The 21,996-nt window shown below is 36.7% G+C and overlaps 1 long non-coding RNA gene and 1 pseudogene across 2 annotated transcripts; both read right to left on the bottom strand.

The window, feature by feature from the left end:
* LOC145114918 (cytochrome P450 98A2-like) overlaps positions 1-21,996 on the bottom strand; it is a 47,792-nt pseudogene that overhangs the window by 21,741 nt on the left and 4,055 nt on the right.
* Positions 11,639-21,040, bottom strand: LOC145114920 (uncharacterized). Of its 2 annotated transcripts, none has more exons than XR_013711340.1 (13): positions 20,623-21,040; positions 20,095-20,559; positions 19,217-19,643; positions 18,836-18,893; positions 17,598-18,282; positions 16,720-17,146; positions 16,340-16,397; positions 15,083-15,768; positions 14,205-14,631; positions 13,825-13,882; positions 13,115-13,271; positions 12,587-13,051; positions 11,639-11,900 (listed from the first exon to the last, which is right to left on the bottom strand). It is a non-coding gene; the product is annotated as an uncharacterized LOC145114920 (long non-coding RNA). The 2 variants fall into 2 exon arrangements; XR_013711341.1 differs by having other exon boundaries at positions 20,095-20,341.

The following is a 21,996-nucleotide window of genomic DNA, read 5'->3' as shown; positions in this document are numbered from 1 at the left end:
TCATATTCAATTCCTTCTAATTAAAGAGATACTGGAGACTCTTATGGTCAGTGAAAAGTTTTCATTTTGTGCCGTAAATATAATGTCTCCATATCTTTAATGCGAATACTACCGCTTCCAACTCCAGATCATGAGTAAGGTAGGTTTTCTCGTGCTCTTTCAATTGTCGAGATGCACATGCTATCACCTTATCTCTTTGGGTCAGAAAACAACCTAACCCAACTCCAGATGCATCGCTATAGACCGCGAAGTCTTCAACCCCGTCAGGTAAAGAAAGAATTGGTGCTTCACACAACTTCTTCTTTAGCTTCTCGAATGATTCTTCATGTTCTCACTCCATGTATATGTAGCTCCTTTATGGGTCAAAGTTGTCAATGGAGCAGCTATCGAAGAAAAGCCATGGATAAATATTCGGTAATATCCATCTAATCCCAGAAAGCTTCGAATCTCAGTGGGACTTTTTGGCCGTTCCCACTTCATCATAGCTTCAATCTTTGTTGGGTCAACCATTATTCCATCTTGATTAACCACATGATCCAAGAATTGGACTTCTCGAATCCAAAAATCACATTTGGAGAACTTTGCGTACAACTTCTCCTTCTTCAAAACTTCTAATACTTCTCGCAGATGCTTGCCATGCTCCTGCTGGCTCTTTAAGTAAATCAGAATGTCATCTATGAAGACTATCACAGATTTATCAATGAATGGTTTGATGGGTTTTGAGCATTCTAACACTTCCTAAGTGTACATGCAACCCTAATAACCTTGGATCTATGTTTGTCTAATTATCATGCAATGTTGAATTCCAAGGTTATATTCCTATCTAGCATACATGGGGAACAAATTTTAACTTGCATGAAAGATAGAATAACTTACCTTGTTGTTGCTTATGATCCTTGAAACCTTGTGAGCCAAGCACCCCAAGTGTGATGCCTCAAATGCTTCACACAACACCAAATGCTTTTGGAATGACTTTAGAGAGAATACACACTTCTAAAATCGGCCTAGCCCTCTTGTTTCTTATGTGTCGCCAACTTTGGTGGAGAATGGGTTTCTTATATAGTGTTGACACATCTAGGGTTACACCATGTAAACCCTAATGTGTCACGACTCTTCATTTCCATGACCCATGGGTTTGTAACTCCCATGGAGCATCCATGGAGCATCATATGGGTGGAACCCAACTAGATAATCCATGGAGCCTCTTAGCCCACTATATAAGATATGGAAGATTTACATAATCTACCCATATATTTAATTAGTTATCTTTTGATCACTTAATTAATTCTAAATTAATTCTTGATCAAACTAATTAAATAATATTATTAATATATTAGAACTTATAATATATTAATAAACCATAAGTGTTATTTCTCTCATTTTAGTTTATCCAATTGCATGGTGCCATGCAACCCAAATGGACCATGCCGGGTCGGGTCAAGTACATACCAGAAATAGTTATGGACTTAGACACCTTATCCAACAGTCTCCCACTTGGATAAGTCTAATAACTATAACTGCAATACTTCAGGAACCGATCGGCAATCGTAGCTCTTTCAAGGTCTCTCGGAACTGAGAAGATGATGATACGCCATTTAAGATAAGTGATCATATAATCCTCTGTTCTAGATATCAGCCGGACAAATACATGGAACAATGTCTTACTTATTGTCCAACAGTTTGTTTCCCGATTTCCGATTTGTTTGACAAAGAACTTAATTGAACACATCAACTTAGTTCTGACCGGGCCCGGTACATAGGTCAAAACAAAATTATCGAGGGGCCCAGATATCAGCTTCTAATCCAAGAAGGAACAGATAAACTTCGACTCATATGTTTGTTCTACCACTCATTGAATTATACACAAAAGCACGTTTTATAACATCGAGTTACCAATGCGTTAACGTACAATCAATGCATAACCAACTCATAAGTAACAAATCATATCTCTAGGTTTGAAGACTTATATGATATTACCGTCTCACGATCACTCGAGATAAATTCCATGAAGTGATTCCAGTGAGCGTGGGTTGAGTCCAATGCTCAGAACGTATGAGCACTCATGAGTGTTGTAGCCATGTCCAACAACTTAGACCTCTGCAACCAATCATGGCAGTCTTGATTCATACCTACTTTCGACATATGACCGACTATGGAGGTTCGAATAATATGATATACCAAACATAATTATACTGGAAGTCAAAACATGCAAAAGAAATATAGTAAACGATCGACAAGAGATAGCAACACTTTACTCATAAATAAAACACCTTTTATTCATCATCTAATGTCAATTACACTTTACAAATTTCAAGGTTATCTAACTACTAAATCTAATATCATCCTTCAGCCCTATGCTCCGAGCATGCTGGAGATGCTTAACCCGAGTCAGTCCCTTCGTGAGGGGATCTGCTGGATTCTCATCCGATGATTCCCTCTTTGCCACGAGGAGTCCTTCTTCTATTCGATGTCTGATGAAATGGTATTTTCTGTCGATGTGTCTGGATCTCCCGTGATCCCTTGGTTCCTTGGCTAAGGCAACTGCACTTTCACTATCATAGAAAATTTCCATTGGCTCTTTAATAGCTGGTACAACTCCAAGGTCTCCAATGAAGTTCTTCAGCCATATCGCCTCCTTTGCTGCCTCGTTAGCTGCTATATACTCTGATTCGCAAGTTGAATCAGCCACTGTCTCTTGCTTGGAACTCTTCCAAGAAATTGCTCCTCCATTTAAGGTAAAGACCCAGCCGGACTGAGAGCGGAAATTATCCCTATCAGTCTGAAAGCTAGCATCACTATACCCTACAACTCTCAAGTCTTCACTCCCACCGAGGGTAAGGACCCAGACCTTAGTCCTCCGTAGGTACTTGAGGATATTCTTTACCGTAGTCCAGTGTGCCTTGCCAGGGTTCCCCTGATACCTTCTAACCATGCTCAAAGCAAAGGCTACATCAGGTCGAGTACACGTCATAGCATACATGATCGATCCTACAGCCGAAGCATAAGGTATTCGACTCATTTCTGCTATCTCAGCCTCAGTACTAGGGCTTTGTGTCTTACTCAATCTGGCATTACTCTGGATGGGTAACTCTCCTTTCTTGGAGTCCTGCATGCCGAATCTCTTCAGCACCTTATCCAAGTAGGTACTCTGACTAAGTCCAATTAGTCTTTTACTCCGGTCTCTCAAGATCCTTATCCCTAGAATATAGGCAGCTTCTCCTAGGTCCTTCATAGAGAAACACTTCCCATGCCAGGACTTAACTTCCTACAGAGTTGGGATGTCATTTCCTATGAGTAGTATGTCATCCACATACAATACGAAAAATCTAACTATACTCCCACTAGCCTTGACATATACACAAGATTCATCTTCACTCCTAGAAAAGCCAAATTCTTTGACTTTCTCATCAAAGCAAAGATTCCATCTGCGAGGTGCTTGCTTTAACCCATAAATGGATTTCTCAAGCTTACACACTTTATTAGGGTACTCTGTATTGACAAAACCCTCTGGCTGACTCATGTAAACATCCTCAGCCAACTTTTCATTAAGGAAAGCGGTTTTGACATCCATTTGCCATATTTCATAGTCATGAATGCAGCTATGGCTAACAGAACCCTAATAGACTTAATCTTGGCCACTGGAGAAAAGGTCTCATCATAATCAACTCCCGGAGTTTGTGAGAAACCCTTTGCAACCAGTCGTGACTTATAAGTGTGTACATTACCATCCATGTCGGTCTTCTTCTTGAAGATCCATTTGCACCCTATAGTCTTACGACCTGGTACATTCTCAACCAAGTTCCAAACTTGATTGTCATACATGGACTATATCTCGCTGTCCATTGCCTCTTTCTACTTGGCTGACTCAGGGCCTGCCATGGCTTCCGCGTAACTGTTAGGTTCATCCAGACCTATCAGTGTCTCATTACTGATAAGTGTATCACCTTCCGCAGTAATATGGAATCCATAGTAATGCTCAGGTGCATTCCTAACCCTTGTGGAACGCCTCAGAGGTACAGACTTGTCAATTGGCTCAACAGAAGTTTCCTCCTCAAGTTGAGTGCTAGGGTTTGAAGTTCCTTCACCACTTGACTCTTGAATTTCTTCAAGGTCAACTTGCCTCCCACTGTCTCCTTGACTTATGAACTCTCTCTCTCGAAAGAAAGCCCTCCTAGCTACAAAGACCACATTCTCACTAGGTCTGTAGAAGAGGTAACCAAGGGATTTCTGTGGGTAGCCGATGAAAATACACCTCTCACTTCGAGGTTCGAGCTTATCATGAGTCTCGCGTCTCATGAAAGCCTCGCAACCCCAAATCTTAATGTGGTCTAGTTTGGGTACTTTACCAGTCCACATCTCATGAGGAGTTTTGGCAACTTTCTTTGTGGGAACTAGATTAAGGATATGGGCGGCAGTCTCTAAGGCATACCCCCAAAATGAGATTGGTAGCGAAGCTCGACTCATCATGGAACGAACCATATCCAACAAGGTTCGATTACGCCTCTCAGCTACACTATTCAACTGCGGTGTCCTGGGAGGTGTCAATTGTGAGACAATCCCACATTCCCTAAGATAGTCGAGGAACTTTGAACTAAGATACTCACCACCTCGATCGGATCGAAGCATCTTAATGTTCCTGCCCAATTGATTCTCGACTTCCTGTTTAAACTCTTTAAACCTCTCAAAAGTCTCTGACTTATGCTTGATTAAGTAGACATATCCATATCTAGGGGTGTCGATCCTGGTAACAAGTATATTCAAAACTCCACTTGTGTATCAAGGGGTAATCCAGGAAGATCTTCGGGAAAGACTTCCGTATAGTCACACACCACTTGTATTCTTTGTATTTCTTTCTTCTCCTTCTTTGCATCGATTACAAATGCCAAGTATGATGTGCATCCTTTGGACAAACATTTTCTGGCTTTCATTAGGGAAATGATTCCAGAATTTACTCTACGTTTGTCCCCGTACACCATAAATGACTCTTTTCCAGGTGGATTTACTCTCACTATCTTCTTCTTGCATAGTATTTCAACATCGTTAGCGCTAAGCCAATCCATTCCCAGTACGATGTCAAAACCATTCAACTCAATGGGTAACAGCTCCTCGTGGAATTTGTTTCTGTTCAAGTCGATGACGATGTTTTTAATATAACCGCTAACAGTTATGAATTTGTCACTGGCAACTTCTACAACTAGAGCATTATCAAGTTTATCTATATGCAATGCTAGTCTTCTATCAAATTTTTGTGATATAAAGGAGTAACTCGCTCCAGAATCAAACAATATATTGACAGGCAATGCATTTACAATAAAGATACCTGAAGAGACATATGTTGCATCCTTTGCGGCTTCCAGGGTCATCTGGAAAGCTCTCGCCTTCGGCCTTGGTGGAACGCTAGGCCTTGCTGCCTCCTTCTTCTTCGAGCAGTCTTTCGAGATGTGCCCTTCCTCGTTACATCCATAACACACCCTCTTGTTGGATGTACACTCGTTAGCGTAATGCCCAGTCTTTCCACACTTGTAGCAAGTCACCTCCTCGCTACATTTCCCGAAGTGTTTCTTTTTACACTTCTTGCACCACTTAGCTTCAACTCCTCCTCCTCTAAATTTCTTCGAACCAGACTTTGAGAATTTGCTCTTCTTGAAGATCCTTCAAACTTCCTATTTTCGCTAACTTCAACCTTGCTGGCGGCTCTTCCCTTTATCATCTCCTCAACAGACTTGGCAACCCAGATAGTTGCCTCAAGAGTAGGTGCCTGGCGTACTGGCACAACGTACTTCTATGGAAGTCCCTTTGCATACTTATCGATTTTCGTCAACTCTTCAGGGACGATGCGCAAAGAAAACTCCATCTTGTTTGTGAAGGCATTAGTGTATTCATCAATGCACATGCTGCCCTTCTTTAATTTCAGGAATTGGTTCTCTAGCTCTAGTAGGTTTTGGGCTGAGCAGAACTTACGTTTAAAGTGTACCAAGAACTCTGCCCAAGTCACTTGTAGTGGTTCATTAGGGCTTATGGTAGAGTGTTCCACCAGCGAACAACACCACCTCTGAACTGACGCATTGCATATGTGGTTTGTAGCTTGCCCTTGCAACCACATGTTATGAAGGCTAACTCCATTTCTGAGATCCAACCCATTACTCCGATTGGATCCTCCTTCCCAGTGAAAGTAGATGGCTTTCAAGTTGTGAATTCTTTATACTTGCATCCGTTCCTCTCGATTCCTTCATCTTGGTCATTCCTCCTAACCACTGGTGGTTCGGCTTGACCAACGGCTCTACTGTAATTTACTTCTTCCGACTGTCTGTTATTTAGTTATGGTTGTTCAACATGCATCGTAGGTTCTTCCCTATTATTCAGCAACATTTGCCTCATCTTTTCCCTCTATTCGGTCATCATAGCCCGAATCATGGCTTGTACTCTTGCCATCGTGATTGGCTCAAGTGTAGCTGACTTTAATTTCCTTCTTCTGACTGTCTGTTATTTAGTTCCAGTTGTTCAACATGCATCGTAGGTTCTTCCCTATTATTCAGCAACATTTGCCTCATCTTTTCCCTCTATTCGGTCATCATAGCCCGAATCATGGCTTGTACTCCTGCCATCGTGAATGGCTCAAGTGTAGCTGCTACTTCTGGTGCACGCTCAATCACTTGGGGTTGAGGCTGCTGATTCCTATTTTCGTTTGCATTTCCGAATCCACTTCGGGTTCTCGCCATGTCGATCTATACACCAAAGTAGGAGAATTTAGATCTTTATTTACGATAGACGTTTAAATCTTCTTTGTCACTCCGAAACGTTATATGCTAGTTCTAATATCGTAGTTGAACAATTAGAAATCTGAACACATAAAGTTTCCAGATCCGGGCGGCAACAGACCATAGATCCGATCAAATAATAACATATAAGGCATCTTTATAGCTATAATATAAATCATTTAGCACATAAAAGCATTTTAGGCATTTTTCACTAAAATAAGCTAGTGCTCACATCTAAAATATAGTAGACACTCATCTCACAATCATCGCTTATCATTCTAAGTTTAAGTCTAGAAATCCTACAAATTCCTTGTTTACTTAAACTAATGCTCTGATACCAACTGTGACATCCCCAATTTTGCGGCCAGAAAAGACCGATTTTTTATGCTTTATTTGAAAATCAGAGTATACTTTATGTTGCGGAATTTGTTCCCAAAAAATATGATAAAGAATTTATCAAAGCATTTTCGAAGAAATGTATTTTCATTATATTAAAAACCTCGGGATGTCATTGTCAATACAGATCAAAAGCATAAACAGAAACAACATAGGCCTTACAACATCTATTTATTCTAATGGCCTGTAATCCATTGATCTCTGATCAGACCATCACTTGTGTGCTCTCATGCCACTCTCTGTATACAAGCAACTGAGTGGGTCAGGCTTGGGAGCCTGGTGAGAACATAGGGTTTTCAACCCACAATAATTAAGTTTATTAATTTCATCAATTCATTCAACCCGATTACCCGTTCCCGTTATCCTCACTTTACGTCCCTAAAGCATCTAATTCAAGGGACCTAGCCTAAGGATTTTCATCTGGATGGACAACATTGCTCAGGGGATTCCTCAGCAATTTATGTCAAATAAGGAAACCATGAGGGGGATGGAGTACACCTGGTGAACACGTAGTTCAAAAACACCTACAGGTTGCGAGTCTGTAAACCTTCCACTGGACTGTCTAGAATAGTCTGTGGTCGTCATCTATACTCCGCTAGATGACTGGATCATCGTAAACATCGAGGCCTCTCATTATTTTATTTCATCACACATCGAGTATTTTATCTACCCATGTTCTACCCAGCATATACGTAGATATAAAATACATATATATACAGTTTAAATCATTTAAAACATGTGTAAATCATTCATCCAGCATAGATATCAAGAACACAGATAATATGCACACATAGCACGTAATTCATATTAAATACTTCATATCTATGTGTAAGATGAAAGGGACTATGCACTCACTTGTTAAAGTGGTGATTCCAACTTGGACAACGCTTCGCTTCTTAACAATATAATTTCCTTCGACGAAACCTACTATTATTACCACTAGATTTTAGTCTAATATTTATCGCGACTATTTACGAGCGCTATTATTTTATAAGTGTTAAACAATACTTTTCAACCACTATGTACAGACACGGGTCAGACATAAAACATCGGAGGACAGGACCATTTTGGCATTATAGCACTTCTGAAATCCAACAACCCTATGCGGCCCTTCAAACCAGATTCCCCGTACCGCGTGTAGTTAAAAGATATTATAATAATCTGTTTATATTATATTTTATAATATATATTGTTTATAAGTTCATAATAACGATACTAAATTTAAACATAAGCTATATTTAAAGCAGGGTAATCATAACTCACGTACCGGGAGGTTTGCTAGAAACCGGGCTCTGCGGGGGCAGAACTTTCCGAGCCGAAAATCGCTTTTTCTCGGAGCCTTCTGGCTCTCCGGGGGCTTTCCTCTAGCACTTAGAAGATACTAGAGGTTGGGACGGCTTAGAGATAAGTGAGTGAGAGAGAGAGAGAGAGAGAGAAATGGCTTTGGTGTGGAAAAGAATGGAGACCCTCACATGGTATTTATAGGAGCTAGAACCTCGGTTACGCTAAGCGTACTCCTCGGAGTACATTGCGTGTACTCACTACTCTACGCGTACAAGGTGACGCTCCGCGTAAGAAGGGAAAGGTGCGAGCTTCGGGTGGGGCGACATGGAAGCTCCGGAGCCATGCATTGCGAGACTGTGGGGCGTACAGGCTATGTACGCAAGGCGTACCCTGTACCCTCGCAATAACCACTTCCATCTTCTAAAATTCGTAACTTTCGCATACGAGCTCCGTTTTCGACGTTCTTTATATCCATGTGTAGGTGGCGACATAATCTACAACTTTCATTTGGACTCCGTCGGCTAATTTTGAATTTATTTTCAAATTATATTTTTAACAGGCCGAGACATGTAAAGTCCGTTAAAAATTCATAACGTTGTCATCCGGCGTCCGTTTTCGTCTATCTTTTATCGTTGAGCTCCTATTAACGAGATCTTCGATTCTCATTTAGGTTGTTTCGGCTACAAATTGGTCGATCTAATATTCGAATTCCGGGCTGCATACTGTTATGCCAAATCTTAGAAAAATCAAAATTTCCTCATACGAAGTCAGATTTTGGCGTTCTTTTTATGCACGCTCTCGGTTTAACGTATACTACGACTTTCGTTTAGATCGCTAAGGCTAAAAAGTACTTCATCATAAACTCACTTTTTATATCACACAACGTCGTGCCGGTTTTGTCGCGAAACTTCGACAAGTCATAACTTCTCCATTATAACTCGGATTTCGGCGTTCTTTATATATCCGGAATCCATGTCACGACCACTACAACTTTCTTTATAGATATTGAGTTTATCTGTTATTGTATTTTTGACGCTTATTTTAATTCTTAATTTATTATATCTTATAAATAAGTATAATGCACATGAAATCACATACTATTCAAGTAATTCCTCTTTATTACTTCAAGGTAGGTTACAATAGTTGACCCTAACTATTACATCATTATGCTAATGCTTAGTCTAGAAACACGGGCGTTACACGTAGATGCTGCTTGATAGCACTACATGGAGGCCTCGCCTATCCCTTGGCTAGATGCGCATGAACTGAGTTGTCCCAAGGCCAAAACTAATTGACCTTGACTTATACCAATAAATAGAGTATCACCTCCTCCACGAGGAGGAGCTGACCCTGAGGAATCAGCCTCCATGATGCTCATACACTTCCCCTCCTCGCCAAGATGGTTTTCTCCGGCTTTGAGAGAAACCATCTCATCTCGTACAACGACCTAATTTGATCGTAGGAGCCTGCTCCCACAGTATAATCCATGTGGCATTTCTAACGACTTTGTCCTATGACGACAGCTCGGGATCTCACTAGAGACTCGGTAACGGCACCATTCCTTATCTACGATCCAGATACGACTTCGAGATCCACACACACACACACACACACAAACACACACACACACACACACACACACACATATATATATATATATATATATATATATATATATATATATATATATATAAGGGATGGTTCACTTGAGATTAAAAAAATAGAGATCTTGAGATTCAACCTCAGCCACATATTTGTGGGGGTGGGTGTGTGTGCGTGTGTTTGTGGGGGTTGGTGTGTGTGTGTGTGTTTGGGGGTGTGTGGGTGGGGGTGGGTGTGTATTTGTGGGGGTGAGGGTGGATGTGGGTGTGGGTGTGTTTGTGGGGATTGGTGTGTGTGTGTTTGTGGGGATTGGTGTGTGTGTGTGTGTGTGTGTGTTTGTGGGGGTGGGATTGGGAGTGAGTGTAGGTTGGTAGAGGTGTGGTGGGTTGGGGTGTTAAGGTGAGGGTAGGTAGAGGTGGATGGGTTAGGGTGCGTTTAGTTGCGGAAAAATTGGCCGTTTTCCGGAAAAAAATTTCAAGAAAAATGAGAATTTTGAAAACGCGTTTAGTTCGTCTATTTTTCTAAATTTTTCACGGAAAATGAAAATTTTCCATTTTCTAAAATTACAAAGAAGTTGCAAATTTTTGGAAAACCAATAATCATTGTTTTCCACATTTTTCTAATTCCAAAATTTTTCTAAAATATAAACACCTACTCCCACCCCATCCACCTCTACCTACCCTCACCTTAACACCCCAACCCACCACACCCCTACCTACCTACACTCACTCCCAAGCTCACCCCCACCCCCACAAACACGCACACACACACACACACCAACCCCCACAAACACACACACACCCATAAACACACACACACACACCAACCCCCACAAAAACACACACACCCACACCCACCACCACCCCCACAAACACACACACACACACACCCACAAACTCACACCCACCCCCACCCCACACCCACACACACACACATACACCCAACACCACTACCACAATCACCGACCTACCATCACCATCACCATCACCATCACCATCACCATCACCACCACCACTACCCCATCACCACCACCACCACCGCTTGTCATCACCACCACCGCCGCCACCCAGCTGCCACCGCCACCACCACCACCGCCGTCGCCACCCCACTGCCACCACTGCCCCCCCCCCCCTCCCCCCCCCCCCCCCGCGCCGCTGCCCCCACCACCACAACCGTCCCTACGCCCACCCTACCACCGCTACCGTTTTCTAAAAATGAAAACCGATAAAAAAATACACATCTAAACACGTTTTCTAATTTTCTAAAACTGAAAATGAAAAATGAATAAGTTTTAACTAAATGCGTTTTCTAAATTTTCCAATGAAAACCGAAAACGGAAAACGAAAACTGAAAATGAAAAACGAAAAACAGAAAATGAAAACTGTTTTTCCGTAACTAAACGCAACCTTAGGGTTTTGGAAAACTAAAAACCTACCGTCCGTTTTTATTTCAATTTCGATTGATACAATATTTTGGTTTTTTCTTTTTATTTTATTTGCGGTTTGAGTTTTGCCCACCCAACTACGGCCCCCATCAACAACCATTACATCCTTATTCAACATTCCATCAATTTCAATTAAAACAAAATTTGACTTTATTTTAAGTTGGACCAAATACAAGATAAACTGTAGTAATTTGCAACACTTTTTTATATCTTATCGCTTATCAGTACATACAACTTAGGTAGTGTTTGTTTTTTGTCCGCAGATCTTTCTGGCCTCTTCTGTCTGCGTGGCGCACACCACACGCAGACATTAGCATTCGCAGACTGTTTGTTTTTTGAAGATTGTAGACCTAAAAATGTATGCGCGTCCCCTTCTTGGCGCAGATGTGGACCAGAGTCTTCAGACATCTTCTAGCCTAAAAAAACACATATACTTAATTTCTATTTTTTTTGTTTTTTGAATTTATATTTATTCAAACTTTATTAGTGATAAACAATTTGAAAAAAAAAAGTTAAAATACTTAAAAAAAAAAGTTCGACGACACAAACATGATATTTTTGAAAAATTTATAAATAAAAGTTTATTATTATAATAGTCGTTGAAGTTGTTTATATATATATATATATATATATATATATATATATATATATATATATATATTCTTATATTTTTTGTGCTAAATTTTATAAAACATTATTTAATAATGCATCGTCAATTTCTTAGAAAAAATATTTATGACACGATTTTAATTGATTTAATAGAATAAATCGAAGTTTATTTCCATTCATTTATATATCAAATTCTTTGATTCCTAATTACAATGTTTAGGCATAACTTTACGACCAAAATTGTTGTTTTTTTCAAATATATAGGTTAATTTGTACCATATTTATTTTTACTTTTTATACAATAATACTAAAAGTTGATTTAGATTTGTTAACTATTTATATCAAAGTCATAAATATATTAAAAAATCTCTTTGTAGTTTAAAAAATTAGTTTATTTAGATTTTAGTTTATTTTAGTAGCTTGCAGATTCGTTTATTTAGATTTTAGTTTATTTTGTAGTTTAAAAAATTTGTAAATCCGATGAGTCTATCACCTCCAGATTCGTTTCTAGGCCATAGATCATTGATGCAATCTCCTTTGGATTCATCACCGGAGTCGTGGAAAATATAGGAGCGGACAGCGTGGCCGCCTTCAGGAACGCTTCTTGTATGGAGTCCGGAGGAAGTGCACAATCCTCAAGACCTGCATCTTCGAGTAGCGGTGGTTTGATTTTATCCAACAAGCTACTGATATTAGCTTCTCCCGTGGCTTCCATTTGCAAATTCTTGGAAGTTGAATCCCTAGCACATGTACGAATCCATAGTGAGCAACAATCATGGAGGTATAATTTCAACATAGCTTCAAAAGCATCAAATAAAAAACCAAAAATCAGAACACACTGCAGAGATCGAACAAAACCCTATCGGATCCTAAAATTAAAGGCGCAATAAATGAAAATCAAGCCTGAAGTCATAAAATCATAGCAGATAAAGGTGCTTCGTTCCTCCGTTAACAAAACCTGAAATCGACATCAAACAAAACTCAAAATCGATATCAGATCTCGAGAAAAGAAAAATCTTACTTGAATATTTGAAGAAGTTGAGGAATCGTAGATTTTTGTGGAAGAATGTTCAACAATCGATCGATGAATCAAAGGATTAAGACGATGTGCTTGAAGAATTGAACGGTGTCTACAACCTTGGAGCTGGTTTCGTGAGACTCCCTTCATCGTTGTCGTTCTTGGTAATCAGAACGAAAATATTGGTAATTTAGGAGCTGATTCTCAAATAAAGTTGGAAACTCTTATTTGTTTGTAGAACTTTCTTTTGAAATTGGCCTAAAATTTAGGGATTTGGTTTACAAATTACTGACTTGAATTTGGTAATTCTTTAAAATTTGATTTTAAACTTTTTGCATAAAACGGATGGGCGGGAAAAAAACGCTGAAGAGCTCTATAACGATTACACGTGGCAGAAAGTTGCTTTAAAAGATAGACATGTGGCATGTAGGAGAGGTTTTTATTAAGAATGGAGATATATATATATATATATATATATATATATATATATATATATATATATATATATATACTAGGTTATAACCCGTGGAAACCACGGTTCGCAAAGTAAAAATAACATACAAATTATAAAAATTAGTAATCATTATTAATAGATTTGCAATCATTAAGTTTTTTACAAAATTTAATATGTTAACCATAACTATATTGTCGTTATTTTAAATTAATATCATCATGTTGTAGACGGAAGAGATATAGAAAGAAAATATTCTTACCAATCTCTAACAATAAAAAATGTAAAACCCTTCGAAAACCTGTGTTAAGTTGATGCTTCTGCACCGCATCAAAATCAATAAATCATTAACATGTTTGAAACTAAAATAAATATATGCTAAATTAATAATTAATGTTTAACAATTACCCATAAAACAAAAATACCATTAGTATCTTTTTAACAATTAACCATAAAAAATACCATACGTATCTTTATTAAATAATGATATTAGTATAGTTACAAAATACGTTAACCATATTATAAGGTTTCACTAAAAAAAACTTGAGATTAATGTATGTATATATTGACACTTTTATCATATTCTTCGTTTAGATAAAACCCATGATATTGAAGTCAATCAATAGAAAATTTAATATCAACCTGCTGGTATGGAAAAATTAACCTCCTTGACTATCTCAAGAGTGACTATTCCCCTTTTCAATTATGTAAAGAGGATTCGGTCATGACCTATAATATTCGTGCACCAAATGATTTGTTGCAACTATCCCAACCATGTATTTGCACCACTACATCAACATTGTTAAACCATGACCACCACATGCTTGAATATTCATCATGGCCTCTTATGTCGCCGCTTCATTCGAAATAAATCGACAAAATGAGGAATAATTTCAAAAAGAGGATATTAAGTCAAAGATTTCACCTTTAGCTTCAGATTGTGAGGGTTAGACTTTAAATCTGATTATAAGAAGTCGTATCTGTCCCGACTTGCAGCCGCCCTCCTATCATTGCAGCAATCAAACAAATATGATTGCAATTGACATGTCTTAGGCATTTCATAACCTACCTGATTAGAGATGGAAATGTCATAACCAATATCAATATGTCCTATATGTTATATTGCATTGGATCAATGCATGAAGCCAATCAGTGGGTGCAAAAAGGATTCATGTGTCCAGTTATAATTGTACAAAAATAAAGAGTGTTTTGTGAAATCAATCATCAACCCTTTCAAATCTGAAGGTGATTAAGGAACTTACTTGCAAACAACACATCACACAAACATCACACACATAATTTTTCTAAACTCCACACATCACACAAATCATTTACCGCTTAGCCAATTTCCTAAACACCATAATTTCTCATAATCTTGATATTTTAAAACAAAAAACATAAAAATTGATACTTTGTAAAATGAAATTAGGATGATGTAAGAAGTGGAAATATATGCATTCAGCCCATTTATGAACTTAAATAATCAAATTGATAGTTTGTAAATCCGATGAGTCTATCACCTCCAGATTCGTTTCTAGGCCATAGATCATTGATGCAATCTCCTTTGGATTCATCACCGGAGTCGTGGAAAATATAGGAGCGGACAGCGTGGCCGCCTTCAGGAACGCTTCTTGTATGGAGTCCGGAGGAAGTGCACAATCCTCAAGACCTGCATCTTCGAGTAGCGGTGGTTTTGATTTTATCCAACAAGCTACTTATATTAGCTTCTCCCGTGGCTTCCATTTGCAAATTCTTGGAAGTTGAATCCCTAGCACATGTACGAATCCATAGTGAGCAACAATCATGGAGGTATAATTTCAACATAGCTTCAAAAGCATCAAATAAAAAACCAAAAATCAGAACACACTGCAGAGATCGAACAAAACCCTATCGGATCCTAAAATTAAAGGCGCAATAAATGAAAATCAAGCCTGAAGTCATAAAATCATAGCAGATAAAGGTGCTTCGTTCCTCCGTTAACAAAACCTGAAATCGACATCAAACAAAACTCAAAATCGATATCAGATCTCGAGAAAAGAAAATTCTTACTTGAATATTTGAAGAAGTTGAGGAATCGTAGATTTTTGTGGAAGAATGTTCAACAATCGATCGATGAATCAAAGGATTAAGACGATGTGCTTGAAGAATTGAACGATGTCTACAACCTTGGAGCTGGTTTCGTGAGATTACCGTCATCGTTGTCGGTCTTGGTAATCAGAACGAAAATATTGGTAATTTAGGAGCTGATTCTCACATAAAGTTGGAAACTCTTATTTGTTTGTAGAACTTTCTTTTGAAATTGGCCTAAAATTTAGGGATTTGGTTTTCAAATTACTGACTTGAATTTGGTAATTCTTTAAAATTAGATTTTAAACTTTTTGCATAAAACGGATGGGCGGGAAAAAAACGCTGAAGAGCTCTATAACGATTACACGTGGCAGAAAGTTGCTTTAAAAGATAGACATGTGGCATGTAGGAGAGGTTTTTATTAAGAATGGAGATATATATATATATATATATATATATATATATATATATATATATATATATATATATATATATATATATATATATACTAGGTTATAACCCGTGGAAACCACGGTTCGCAAAGTAAAAATAACATACAAATTATAAAAATTAGTAATCATTATTAATAGATTTGCAATCATTAAGTTTTTTACAAAATTTAATATGTTAACCATAACTATATTGTCGTTATTTTAAATTAATATCATCATGTTGTAGACGGAAGAGATATAGAAAGAAAATATTCTTACCAATCTCTAACAATAAAAAATGTAAAACCCTTCGAAAACCTGTGTTAAGTTGATGCTTCTGCACCGCATCAAAATCAATAAATCATTAACATGTTTGAAACTAAAATAAATATATGTTAAATTAATAATTAATGTTTAACAATTACCCATAAAACAAAAATACCATTAGTATCTTTTTAACAATTAACCATAAAAAATACCATACGTATCTTTATTAAATAATGATATTAGTATAGTTACAAAATACGTTAACCATATTATAAGGTTTCACTAAAAAAAACTTGAGATTAATGTATGTATATATTGACATTTTTATCATATTCTTCGTTTAGATAAAACCCATGATATTGAAGTCAATCAATAGAAAATTTAATATCAACCTGCTGGTATGGAAAAATTAACCTCCTTGACTATCTCAAGAGTGACTATTCCCCTTTTCAATTATGTAAAGAGGATTCGGTCATGACCTATAATATTCGTGCACCAAATGATTTGTTGCAACTATCCCAACCATGTATTTGCACCACTACATCAACATTGTTAAACCATGACCACCACATGCTTGAATATTCATCATGGCCTCTTATGTCGCCGCTTCATTCGAAATAAATCGACAAAATGAGGAATAATTTCAAAAAGAGGATATTAAGTCAAAGATTTCACCTTTAGCTTCAGATTGTGAGGGTTAGACTTTAAATCTGATTATAAGAAGTCGTATCTGTCCCGACTTGCAGCCGCCCTCCTATCATTGCAGCAATCAAACAAATATGATTGCAATTGACATGTCTTAGGCATTTCATAACCTACCTGATTAGAGATGGAAATGTCATAACCAATATCAATATGTCCTATATGTTATATTGCATTGGATCAATGCATGAAGCCAATCAGTGGGTGCAAAAAGGATTCATGTGTCCAGTTATAATTGTACAAAAATAAAGAGTGTTTTGTGAAATCAATCATCAACCCTTTCAAATCTGAAGGTGATTAACGAACTTACTTGCAAACAACACATCACACAAACATCACACACATAATTTTTCTAAACTCCACACATCACACAAATCATTTACCGCTTAGCCAATTTCCTAAACACCATAATTTCTCATAATCTTGATATTTTAAAACAAAAAACATAAAAATTGATACTTTGTAAAATGAAATTAGGATGATGTAAGAAGTGGAAATATATGCATTCAGCCCATTTATGAACTTAAATAATCAAATTGATAGTTTGTAAATCCGATGAGTCTATCACCTCCAGATTCGTTTCTAGGCCATAGATCATTGATGCAATCTCCTTTGGATTCATCACCGGAGTCGTGGAAAATATAGGAGCGGACAGCGTGGCCGCCTTCAGGAACGCTTCTTGTATGGAGTCCGGAGGAAGTGCACAATCCTCAAGGCCTGCATCTTCGAGTAGCGGTGGTTTGATTTTATCCAACAAGCTACTTATATTAGCTTCTCCCGTGGCTTCCATTTGCAAATTCTTGGAAGTTGAATCCCTAGCACATGTACGAATCCATAGTGAGCAACAATCATGGAGGTATAATTTCAACATAGCTTCAAAAGCATCAAATAAAAAACCAAAAATCAGAACACACTGCAGAGATCGAACAAAACCCTATCGGATCCTAAAATTAAAGGCGCAATAAATGAAAATCAAGCCTGAAGTCATAAAATCATAGCAGATAAAGGTGCTTCGTTCCTCCGTTAACAAAACCTGAAATCGACATCAAACAAAACTCAAAATCGATATCAGATCTCGAGAAAAGAAAATTCTTACTTGAATATTTGAAGAAGTTGAGGAATCGTAGATTTTTGTGGAAGAATGTTCAACAATCGATCGATGAATCAAAGGATTAAGACGATGTGCTTGAAGAATTGAACGGTGTCTACAACCTTGGAGCTGGTTTCGTGAGATTACCGTCATCGTTGTCGGTCTTGGTAATCAGAACGAAAATATTGGTAATTTAGGAGCTGATTCTCACATAAAGTTGGAAACTCTTATTTGTTTGTAGAACTTTCTTTTGAAATTGGCCTAAAATTTAGGGATTTGGTTTTCAAATTACTGACTTGAATTTGGTAATTCTTTAAAATTTGATTTTAAACTTTTTGCATAAAACGGATGGGCGGGAAAAAAACGCTGAAGAGCTCTATAACGATTACACGTGGCAGAAAGTTGCTTTAAAAGATAGACATGTGGCATGTAGGAGAGGTTTTTATTAAGAATGGAGATATATATATATATATATATATATATATATATATATATATATATATATATATATATACTAGGTTATAACCCGTGGAAACCACGGTTCGCAAAGTAAAAATAACATACAAATTATAAAAATTAGTAATCATTATTAATAGATTTGCAATCATTAAGTTTTTTACAAAATTTAATATGTTAACCATAACTATATTGTCGTTATTTTAAATTAATATCATCATGTTGTAGACGGAAGAGATATAGAAAGAAAATATTCTTACCAATCTCTAACAATAAAAAATGTAAAACCCTTCGAAAACCTGTGTTAAGTTGATGCTTCTGCACCGCATCAAAATCAATAAATCATTAACATGTTTGAAACTAAAATAAATATATGTTAAATTAATAATTAATGTTTAACAATTACCCATAAAACAAAAATACCATTAGTATCTTTTTAACAATTAACCATAAAAAATACCATACGTATCTTTATTAAATAATGATATTAGTATAGTTACAAAATACGTTAACCATATTATAAGGTTTCACTAAAAAAAAACTTGAGATTAATGTATGTATATATTGACACTTTTATCATATTCTTCGTTTAGATAAAACCAATGATATTGAAGTCAATCAATAGAAAATTTAATATCAACCTGCTGGTATGGAAAAATTAACCTCCTTGACTATCTCAAGAGTGACTATTCCCCTTTTCAATTATGTAAAGAGGATTCGATCATGACCTATAATATTCGTGCACCAAATGATTTGTTGCAACTATCCCAACCATGTATCTGCACCACTACATCAACATTGTTAAACCATGACCACCACATGCTTGAATATTCATCATGGCCTCTTATGTCGCCGCTTCATTCGAAATAAATCGACAAAATGAGGAATAATTTCAAAAAGAGGATATTAAGTCAAAGATTTCACCTTTAGCTTCAGATTGTGAGGGTTAGACTTTAAATCTGATTATAAGAAGTCGTATCTGTCCCGACTTGCAGCCGCCCTCCTATCATTGCAGCAATCAAACAAATATGATTGCAATTGACATGTCTTAGGCATTTCATAACCTACCTGATTAGAGATGGAAATGTCATAACCAATATCAATATGTCCTATATGTTATATTGCATTGGATCAATGCATGAAGCCAATCAGTGGGTGCAAAAAGGATTCATGTGTCCAGTTATAATTGTACAAAAATAAAGAGTGTTTTGTGAAATCAATCATCAACCCTTTCAAATCTGAAGGTGATTAAGGAACTTACTTGCAAACAACACATCACACAAACATCACACACATAATTTTTCTAAACTCCACACATCACACAAATCATTTACCGCTTAGCCAATTTCCTAAACACCATAATTTCTCATAATCTTGATATTTTAAAACAAAAAACATAAAAATTGATACTTTGTAAAATGAAATTAGGATGATGTAAGAAGTGGAAATATATGCATTCAGCCCATTTATGAACTTAAATAATCAAATTGATAGTTTGTAAATCCGATGAGTCTATCACCTCCAGATTCGTTTCTAGGCCATAGATCATTGATGCAATCTCCTTTGGATTCATCACCGGAGTCGTGGAAAATATAGGAGCGGACAGCGTGGCCGCCTTCAGGAACGCTTCTTGTATGGAGTCCGGAGGAAGTGCACAATCCTCAAGGCCTGCATCTTCGAGTAGCGGTGGTTTGATTTTATCCAACAAGCTACTGATATTAGCTTCTCCCGTGGCTTCCATTTGCAAATTCTTGGAAGTTGAATCCCTAGCACATGTACGAATCCATAGTGAGCAACAATCATGGAGGTATAATTTCAACATAGCTTCAAAAGCATCAAATAAAAAACCAAAAATCAGAACACACTGCAGAGATCGAACAAAACCCTATCGGATCCTAAAATTAAAGGCGCAATAAATGAAAATCAAGCCTGAAGTCATAAAATCATAGCAGATAAAGGTGCTTCGTTCCTCCGTTAACAAAACCTGAAATCGACATCAAACAAAACTCAAAATCGATATCAGATCTCGAGAAAAGAAAAATCTTACTTGAATATTTGAAGAAGTTGAGGAATCGTAGATTTTTGTGGAAGAATGTTCAACAATCGATCGATGAATCAAAGGATTAAGACGATGTGCTTGAAGAATTGAACGGTGTCTACAACCTTGGAGCTGGTTTCGTGAGATTACCTTCATCGTTGTCTTTCTTGGTAATCGGAACGAAAATATTGGATATTTTGGAGCTGATTCTCACATAAAGTTGGAAACTCTTATTTGTTTGTAGAACTTTCTTTTGAAATTGGCCTAGAATTTAGGGATTTGGCTTTCAAATTACTGACTTGAATTTGGTAATTCTTTAAAATTTGATTTTAAACTTTTTGCATAAAACGGATGGGCGGGAAAAAAACGCTGAAGAGCTCTATAACGATTACACGTGGCAGAAAGTTGCTTTAAAAGATAGACATGTGGCATGTAGGAGATGTTTTTATTAAGAATGGATATATATATATATATATATATATATATATATATATATATATATATATATATATATTAATTTTCAGTTCCTTTGTCAATAGTTGATCTGAATTGGACCAAAAAAAAAATTTTAATTTTTTTTTTCTTTTTGATCGGTGGGTTACAATCTACTATCGTCACATTCGGTCCACCACCATTGCATCCAGATCCCATATATATATATATATATATATATATATATATATTAATTATCAGTTCCTTTGTCAATAGTTGATCTGAATTGGACCAAAATTTTTTTTTTAATTTTTTTTTTCTTTTTGATCGGTGGGTTACAATCTACTATCGTCACATTCGGTCCACCACCATTGCATCCAGATCCCATATATATATATATATATATATATATATATATATATATATATATATATATATATATATATATTAATTATCAGTTCCTTTGTCAATAGTTGATCTGAATTGGACCAAAATTTTTTTTTTAATTTTTTTTTTCTTTTTGATCGGTGGGTTACAATCTACTATCGTCACATTCGGTCCACCACCATTGCATCCAGATCCCATATATATATATATATATATATATATATATATATATATATATATATATATTAATTATCAGTTCCTTTGTCAATAGTTGATCTGAATTGGACCAAAAAAAATTTTTTAATTTTTTTTTTCTTTTTGATCGGTGGGTTACAATCTACTATCGTCACATTCGGTCCACCACCATTGCATCCAGATCCCATATATATATATATATATATATATATATATATATATATATATATATATATATTAATTATCAGTTCCTTTGTCAATAGTTGATCTGAATTGGACCAAAATTTTTTTTTTAATTTTTTTTTTCTTTTTGATCGGTGGGTTACAATCTACTATCGTCACATTCGGTCCACCACCATTGCATCCAGA

The sequence above is a fragment of the Lactuca virosa genome, chromosome 5 (assembly GCF_052849685.1).
Source record: "Lactuca virosa cultivar CGN04683 chromosome 5, Lactuca_virosa_CGN04683_v6, whole genome shotgun sequence".
Taxonomy (NCBI): Eukaryota; Viridiplantae; Streptophyta; class Magnoliopsida; order Asterales; family Asteraceae; genus Lactuca; species Lactuca virosa.
The sequence above is the reverse complement of the archived record's forward strand: the minus strand, read 5'-3'. Positions and strand labels throughout refer to the sequence as shown.